This window comes from Nematolebias whitei, chromosome 7 (genome assembly GCF_014905685.2).
Source record: "Nematolebias whitei isolate Nwh7 chromosome 7, NemWhi1, whole genome shotgun sequence".
Taxonomy (NCBI): Eukaryota; Metazoa; Chordata; class Actinopteri; order Cyprinodontiformes; family Rivulidae; genus Nematolebias; species Nematolebias whitei.
The window spans coordinates 49,137,248-49,146,323 of NC_056504.1; the positions used below are offsets into that span (position 1 = coordinate 49,137,248).

Here is a 9,076-nt window from a genome sequence, read left to right on the forward strand (position 1 = left end):
CTGGTCGAGTGTGCTTAGAGGTTGACAGGAGGCCCTAAAACTGATGCTCTGTAGGCTTCAGAAAAGGCCTCACACAGCCAGTGTGACAAGTGCTGGATGGATAACGGCGACCTGCAGAAGCATCTCTATAATGCACAAACAATTGTTGAGTTTGAAACGCATTGCAGCTGTGCGCGTTACGTAACACGTCAACGCCCGCACCGGGCAGAGAAGATGAAAAGATGCTTCCCCTTCTGATCTGTGGGGGGGAAAAGACCCCTCCAACGATATCACTCTTGATTTAAAAGAGCTCGTGATGTTTTAGGCATAAAAGCTGGGTTGGTCTTAAATCAGCTGAGCTGCCCGTCAGCCTAAATTCTAAGGCATGACGAAGCAACAGAGAGGGCAGATAATTACTTACCCTCTTAGCGGGTGTTAAAACCAGCAACAGGGCTGTTTAAAGAGACAAGAACTTAAATGAAACCTGATCCAGAGGCTCAATTGGAACTTTGATCAGGGCTCGCAGGACCAGCGTTAAATCCCACTGTGGAGCAAGTGGACGTGAAGCAGGCCTGTGTCTCTGAACATCTTTTAGAAAAACGCTTCATCAGCGGGTGATTAAAAGCTGTTCTGTCTCCGAAACCTTCGTGGCAGGAATAGATGACTGCAACGTACGTTAAAGCGTACTGAAAGCCAACTCCCTATCCATCAGCTGTTGTAGAAAAACAACACGCCGCCTAAAAGGCATGAGGTGGCCTCTAAACCTTCTCTGTACACCAGCGCTGAAAAGCCGTCCCCTTTGATGTGTACAGAACTGTGGTAGATGCAGCACGTGAATCTTGAATTGTGCACACTATCTCCTGAGGGAGACCCATCCTCTAAGTGGGACCGCTCAGCGGTCAGACCCACAGGTGTTGACCTATTTCTGGGTAACTCTTGGTCGCTCCTCCTGCCTGAAGGAGAGCATCCTTCCTCCACGACAGTTCCACGGCGACCCGACAACAGACGTTGCAGGCCTGGGAACCATGGTGCGTTCACACGCCGGGAGCCACCAGGAGAGCTGTCAATCCCTCCTCCTGAACTCGGTTCATGGACCGTAAAAAACAGAGGAGGTGGGGGAAAAGAAACGCGTAAAAAAGCGTTTTGGGCCACCGGCTGTGAGCAAATGCGTCCCCCCCCAGCGATGGATCGTCTCGCGGGGTCAGGGAAAACCGTAGTTGACACTGAGCGTTCTTCTCGCGTCGCAAACAGGTCCACAGCTGCTTTGCCAACTTCTGCTGCGTCTGAAAACATCAGATCTGGATGGAGGATCCGGTCCACGTAACGTGGGCCGCCCCTGGACGTCACATCTGCCCCTATGTTCAGAACACCGGATATGTAAACCGCTCTAATAAAGAGCAGGTTTTGATGAACCCAACTCAGTAGCTTTCGCACAATGTGTAACATCTGGGCTGAACGCACACCCTTGATGGTTATGTACGCAGCAGTCATCATGTTGTCTGTGTGAATCAACACGTGTTGATTCTGTAGCACGGGAGCAAAGTGTTGAATCATATTCAGTACTGTGCGACACTCCAAAACATTGATGTGGGCTGATGTGTAGTGGGGCCACAGCGCCCCTACTGCTTGAGATAGGCATGTCCCCCCCCCCCCAGCCTGACAGCAACGTGTCCGTGAAGACTGACCCGTGACGTGGGTCTGCTGAGGGGGACTCCCTCTGACAGAAAACAAGGTGTTTCCCCAGAGTCGGAGGTCTGCTTCCACAGAGGAAGGGACAATGATCATCCGTCGTTTGTTTTACTAGATCCACATGCAGACGTGCAAAACCCCTCTGGAGGCGTCTTACGTGGCTGAATTGACTTTTTAAACAGTGTCGAATCTAGTTGTGATAAACGAGTTTTCATGGTGGTTGAATTTAATTCCACTCCCAGAAACAAATGTCTGGGCCGGAAAAAATCGAGCCTCCTTCCAATTTATGGCGAAGCCCAGATTTAACAGGTGTGATGTCAACACCTGATCCTGCATCAGCGCCTCCTGTCTGAAGTGACAGGAGCAGCAGATCATCCAGGTAAAACAAAAACTCTCGTCTCTGTGTTAGGATGATCAGTATGCGTTCTCTGGATGTTAAACAACAGATCCAAGAACGGTCTCACCCCTCCGATCCGTGAGTAAAAACCTTGTGTTTTCTCTCCGTTGGGGGACTCTGTAGATTACTTTTATCAGAAAACACTTGGATTTCTGCATTTAGGGATGAGAATCAGTCTGATGATGACGGGACCGTTTTTTTTATAACTCCTCTGAATGGAGGGGTTCGGGTTGCAAACTGTAACTTGTACCATTTGCATAAACCCTGTCCATCCATCTGAAAAACGGCGAGCATGTTTTAGCCACTCTACGTAACGTTCGTAGGATGAACGTGCGTTAAGTGATGTGTCATGTTTTGTACGGCTGTCAGCAGTCCGTCCCTCAACCGCCGTCATGCGTCGCGGGAATGTTTTCTGTGTGATCCCGGGCGAGACTTGAGCTGAGGCGAAGCGTGTGACAGCTGATGACGCGGTGAGGCTGCGCGTTTGACGTCGCTGTGCGAACGTTGAAAGGCGGAGGGCGTGACTTCGTTTACGCCGTGCTGTTGGAGTGAAGGCTGCTTAGCCCCGCGGGAGCACACGTTGTTCTCTGGAGGGACGCGCGCCGCTCTCGCTGGAGGGGCGCGCGCTGGAGGGAGGCGGGACTCATTACCGGGTTCTTCAGCTGCTTCACGTTTAAGCTGCGGTGAGCTGCCGAAAGCTGAGACGCGGTGGGTGACGGCTGCCCGCGTTTGATTCGTCGAGACGGGTGTCGTTTCTTGTGAGAGAGAAGGGCCCCCACCCGAACCAGCCTGCGGACCACATTTATACCGATGTGAGCTGGTTAGCACCGGCAGCTGTGTGTGCGCCAGCATCAACGCAGCGCCGTTGGATGGAGGCTGTTCATCCTAGTGATCGACTCGTCATGTCAAGAGCGGCGGTGAGTTAAAACCCTATTTAAGGACACCGGCTCATGTGGAGGTTGTTCCATCCCACGAGTGCGAGTTGACACCGCTTGAGTGAGGATCGTGCAGTTCTAGTTGGTAATGAGTTATTTTCGCTTACCGTTGTGCCGTGATCGACCCGTCATGTCTAGAGCGACGGTGAGTTTAAAAACCTTTATTTAAGGACACCGGCTCATGTGTGGAGGCTGTTCTGTGATCGACTCGTCATGTCTGGAGCGACGGTGAGTTTAAAAACCTTTAATTAAGGACACCGGCTCATGTGTGGAGGCTGTTCTGTGATCGACTCGTCATGTCTTAGAGCGACGGTGAGTTTAAAAACCTTTATTTAAGGACACCGGCTCGTGTGTGTGGCTGCTTCATCCCACGAGTGCGAGTTGACATTGCTTGGGTGAAAAACGTGCAGCCCGGGATTATGACGAGTTATTTACACTTACCATCGTGCCCTGTAAGCGACTAGTAATGTCTTGGAGCGGCGGTGAGTTTAAAAGCCTTATTAAGGACACCGGCTCTTATGTGTGCGGCCGCTGTGAGCTCATCCGGGCTTACAGACTGGCTAAAAAACAGACACTTGATCATTAATGATGATTTATTTCAACTTTCGTGTCACTTTTACACACACCCTCCGGAGACCGTCATTTTGAGAAACTTCTCTCTCATGAGCTCTGCGATTGTTTGCCCAGAGCGCTGTCTTGCAGGCGAACTCTAGGGAAACGCTGAGCTGCAGGCTGCCGGAGTGAAGAGGGCTGGATTCTGACGGGCGGGGCTGGTGGTGGAACTCAGCGAGAGCCGCGGCCGTGGAAAAGTCGAAGCTTGCTCGCGACGGTCCCTCCAGCGGGGACGGGGTGGGCCGCGCGGCTTGATGAGGTGGCGAACAGCTTGTGGCACCTCCTCCGACTGTTTCACTTCGCCAGCATGGTTTGAAGCTGCTCTGAACAGCGCGTCCGCGATGGCTTCATCAGGTCTTGTGCAGATTCTCCGGCAGCGAGGGGAGTAACGAAGCCAGGTGGATCGTTGGATCATTGTCCTCCGCGCTGCAGTCCTCGACAAGGCAAACCGTGGGAGAGGCACACATGTTGAGCTGGCGTCAGCTGCCTTACAGAGGGAGTTCTTCGTCTCCAAGGCAGGTCTGCGGCCTTCAATCCCTTGGACATGCTATATGCTAGCAGCGCACGTTGTTGCTAGCTGCGGCTGCCTGAAAACACGTCGGTGGGCTCGATTGGAGAGCGTGGTCGCCGTCTGGTTCCTCCGGAGGGACGGGACGCTGCTCCGACCTGGGCAGCTTCGCTCCGGAAGCTTCCGCGAGGCTTGGCTCCAGGGGGGGTTACCGAGGAATAGCCCCGCTCGGCGAATCCCTCAACTCTGGTGATGGGAGCGGACTGGGGACCGACTCCTCTAATCTACCAGGAAAGAACCGTCTGCGGCCTCGCCCGTCGAACGTCCTGTTGGAACGTGAGGCCGTATGGATCAAGACGGTGAGCCACAGTGGAGCCCAGTGAAAAACAACCTTTCCGCCGATCATCCGAACTGGCGGGAAAAAGGCGAGGGACGTAGAAAAAAGGGGTCCCTTCATGTCAGCCTCCTCCTGGGTTCCGCCGGGCAACCCCTGAGGGCGCTGTCGGCCGGGAGCGGTGTGATCGCCGATGCGAAACGAGGTGGGATGGGGTGAGCATTCACTCAGCCCCCCTCCACCTACACTACGCTCCCCAGGAGGGAATGAGCAGCGGGGGCTGCAGCTGAGCACGCCTTGCCCCGGAGGAACCATCCGGTTCGCCCCGAGGGTCAGCGATAAGAGGAAAAACACAAGATGGCGTTGTCCAGCGTGTAGTGACCTGTCACTGGGAAATGTTCCCCGACGCTTACCTTGGAATAAGACTGCTGTCATCTTCTCCTCGGGGAGGAGAACTCACCGGACGACCGGAGGTCGACTGCCGGGCCAAGCATCCTTCACAAAGGTTGGTCATTTACACAATTTATCTTCTTTGTTCTTCTGACAGTGCTATATTAGCTCGCTGAAGAAAAAATGGGAGCCGATTTCCCGCTCTTAACGTAATTTATACGGACCGGGTGGGGCCCACACAGCAGGTGGGCGTGGACTAATTTTTTCAGTGCTTATGCTCTGCATAACGGGATAAACCCACTAAAGCGAAGGCCTTAAAGGGCGAAGCTTATACGACATAGAACAGATGTGCCTGCTTTCAGTGAGGAGAAGGAGCAGCTCTGATGGAGCTCCTTGGTACCTCATCCAGTTTGTGACCTCCCAGCAGCTTCAGAGATGTGTTGGTTTCATACGTGATGTATAAATTTAGGCGTGGAACTCATCAGGAGCCTAAAAACATCTGACCAGATGTTGTTTTTACAACAAGTGTTCATTAGTTGTCTGGACCTCCTCTGATTTATCCCTCGTCCTCCAGCTGTGGCCCCTGGTTCTTCAAACTGTCAGAGAAATGTCATCTTTCCATCAGGATGGCTCAGTGGTTCAATTGTTGGACCATCAGCCCAATGGACACAAGACCCCGTAGGTTCAAACCCACTCCTGATAGAAGGTACAACTCCATTTCTATCTCTGGTGGGAGTTCTTGAATCCAAGTGTTTAAACTGTGTCTCGGGTTCTGTGTGTGTCCACGGTCCAACAGCCTCTCTCTGCTTGAAACAGGAATGCAAATGCACGAATCATAAACCACCGAGTCGGAGTCCTTAGACAATCTCCAAATGTTACCTGACATTTAAAAATGGTAGTGTTTGGTATATTTTTTTAATCATAACTGTTACATTGGTGTTTATTGGGACACTAATAGCAGAATGTGTGTTTAAACAGGTCACAGGGGGGTCACAGGTCTTTGACAGCAACAGTTTGAGGGTTCAAAGGTCAAAGTTTATGAACCACTGCCCTAAAAACACAAAGGACTCATAAAAGAGGAGAAGGTTTTAGGGACAGTCTAAGACGTTGTATTTCAGAGTTTAGTCTCGTGCAGTGAATATTGTGTTCATGCAGTCAGTTTGTTCACGTAAACACTTTTTTAAATTCCAACTGTTAATTGTAGTTTTTAATTGCAGAATTGAGAGGAAAACTTTCTCTGCACCTCGGTGCCATTAAACCCTTGAGCGTGTTTTCTGCTGTGATTATTTTAAACGTGCGTGCCGTGGCTCATTGCAAAGCTCGGCCTAATCAGTGATGAATGTCCTCCTGGTTGTTATTGCTGCACACGAGCCTCTCCAATCACCTGCACCCTCATTAAGCAGCCATTGTGCCGAGGCCCGGTTCAGGAGGTGCGCTGATAATCGACAACAGTTCAGTCTAGATTAAAATCTGAGGAGAGAATGTAACCTGATTGTCTTTTCGTCCTCCTCATTTTATAACCTGCAGCATCATTAGAGCTCCACTTCTCCTGCAACCTTTGTGTGTCACCTTCACACATAATGAACTCATGAATGAAGCAGTCCATGCCCTGCTGCAGTGGCAAGAAGAGGGACAGCATCTGTTCGGAGGAGCAGTGGCATTTATCCGTACAAACTAGACGATGTGCAGCTGTGTCTCTGAGTTTGTGCAACAGAGATGGAGCTGTGCTGTCTTTTGACCTGTAAAAGGACAGAAAGGCATTCTGGGATATCTGTGTTTCTGTCTGCTGACTGAAAACACAACTCTGGAGAGGAACAGCTCGCTTTGTCACTTTCAAAAATTTCATTTTCTGGAGTTTGGAGTCCTGATCTACTCAGATGTCTATGATGAGCTGGAAAACAAACTGTCAGTCAGAGTTTTATAACGTTTATGATGATAAAACTCAAAGCAGTGTCGTCTAAAATGCAGAGTTTTTAAAACAAGTTTTACCCTCGACAGGGCCCTCTGTGCTTTCTGTTATAAATAGCCGTATTGCTACAGTCTTTGTTTGTAGAAAACAGCATAAAGTTTTAGTCTCGTAATAAAACATAAATCTTTTACATGTGAACTGAAAAGTGAAGGCCATAAAAATCTAACGTTGTTTTTTTAGAACCATGAGCAGAAGTGTTTCCAGCTGAACTGAGAACAAACCAAAGAGCATGTTGGAGCAGAACTCAGAGCTTCAAACTGCTTTCATCTCTGAGGCAGTCCCAGAAGATCCTTTAAATCATGAACACCAAATGAAGGTTCACCCTCAAGTTGTCTGAGACAACCAGGAGTTCAAGACAAACTGGAACAAAAAGGTAGAAAAGAAACAAACATTTAGCTTTTACCAGCATGTGGACATACCAACACATGGAAAGAACACGCTGGACCGTGTTTACACGCTGGACCGTGTTTACACGAACGTAAAAGATCCATACAAAGCTGAACCCCTCCCCCGCCTAGGATTCTCTGACCACATCTCAATCTTCCTGGCTCCTGCTTACATGCTCCTGCTGAGACGCTCCAGACCGTTACAAAAGAAAGTTAAATGTTGGATCCAGGACAGTGGCCCCATACTGAGAGATTGTTTTGATCAAACAGACTGGCAGGTTTTCAGAGAAGCTGCTGAAAATGGAGGATCATTTGATCTGGACCAATACACATCCTCAGTTCTGGGTTACATTAGTACATGTACTGACAGTGTCTCCACCATAAGATAAAAGTTACCCGAACAGAAAACCTTGGCTGAATGCAGAGGTGTGCACCCTGCTGGAAGCCAGGAACACTGCCTTCAGGTGTGGAAACTCACAGGAGCTGAGAAGAACAAGAAAAGCATTGGGTGCTGGTATTAAGAAGGCCAAGGCCACATATGCACTGAGGGTCAATTCACCTCACAAGACCCTCGGAACATGTGGAGGGGCATTAAGTGCATAACAGATTATAAAGGAAGGAACAAACAATGCCTCAAAGACCCATCTCTGCCTGATGCCCTCAACAAGTTCTATGCACGCTTTGAAGACCCGAACAGACCACCCAGCACCAGACTCACCTCACCACCAGATGAAGAGCATCTCAGCTGTAATTTCTAAAAACCACTGCTGGGTATCAGCTGTAGTGACTTCAACTTATCATCTGTTTATACAGTCACTGATTCACTTTCTTGTACCAGGATGGCCGAGTGGTTAAGGCATTGGACTTAAGATCCAATGGACTGATGTCCTCGTGGGTTCAAACCCCACTCCTGGTAATTCTATTAAATGATCTTAATACTTTTCTAGGCCTCTCTGACCCTGAACTGCTCGTGGTTGAGTTTTTCTCACGTCCAGTTCATTACAAAATGTTTCCAAATCATGAGTCACTTAAAAGCAACTCTCAAATGTTTGTCTGTTTTTCTTTAGTTTGTGATAAACTCAACCAAACATGTTGACTTGAACTCCAAGGTCAAAGATTTTCTTTTCACACCATTCGTCACGTTTTGAATGATGCTGATGGAAGAAGACTGCTGTTGACAGAGAAGTGCAAAATGTCCAACAGTAAGTCACCAAAATGTTGACGAGAACCAAAGTTTCTGACTGATGAGCCTCGAGGGAGCGTTAAATATTTTATTAATTTCTAAAAACCACTGCTGGATATCAGCAATGACAACAACTTGTCACCTGATTATACAGTCACTGTTTCTCTTTGCTGTACCAGGATGGCCGAGTGGTTAAGGCGTTGGACTTAAGATCCAATGGACAAAAGTCCTCGTGGGTTCGAACCCCACTCCTGGTACAAAAGAGTCCCACAGGTACTGTGAACCTGCTCTGTCTGTTACATTTAGAACTACAATGATGGAGGAAGTGTCCAGAGGCTGAATGTTTGAAAGTAAGACAGAAAAATCTTTAAAATTCAAGAACCAAAGGTTTTCATTGACCAAATGAAACTGTTTCTTTATATTTAAAGCAACATTTGATGTATTTAAAATACCTTCTACACTCATTTGTTGTGCTCATGTTTGTGGTTCTCTCATGGCTCACAGATCTGGAGGTCATGTATCGATCTTCGTCCATACAGTATCTTCAATTGAAAGTGTGTGCACGTAAAAATAATGCATGTCTTGTTTTTATATTAGCTCTGTGTTCACTGATGCAGCTGCAGAAATCACATGATGTTTGACCCACATAAAGGAAACCACAGGGGCCACGAAGAAAACACAAGACACAGGTGAT

The 9,076-nt window shown here is 48.8% G+C and overlaps 2 non-coding genes across 2 annotated transcripts; both read left to right on the forward strand.

The window, feature by feature from the left end:
* Positions 1-8,032: 8,032 nt before the first annotated feature.
* On the forward strand, positions 8,033-8,115 carry trnal-uaa. The gene has a single exon. It is a non-coding gene; the product is annotated as a tRNA-Leu (tRNA).
* Positions 8,116-8,556: 441 nt separating this feature from the next.
* trnal-uaa lies at positions 8,557-8,639 on the forward strand. The gene has a single exon. It is a non-coding gene; the product is annotated as a tRNA-Leu (tRNA).
* The last annotated feature ends 437 nt before the right edge of the window (positions 8,640-9,076 follow it).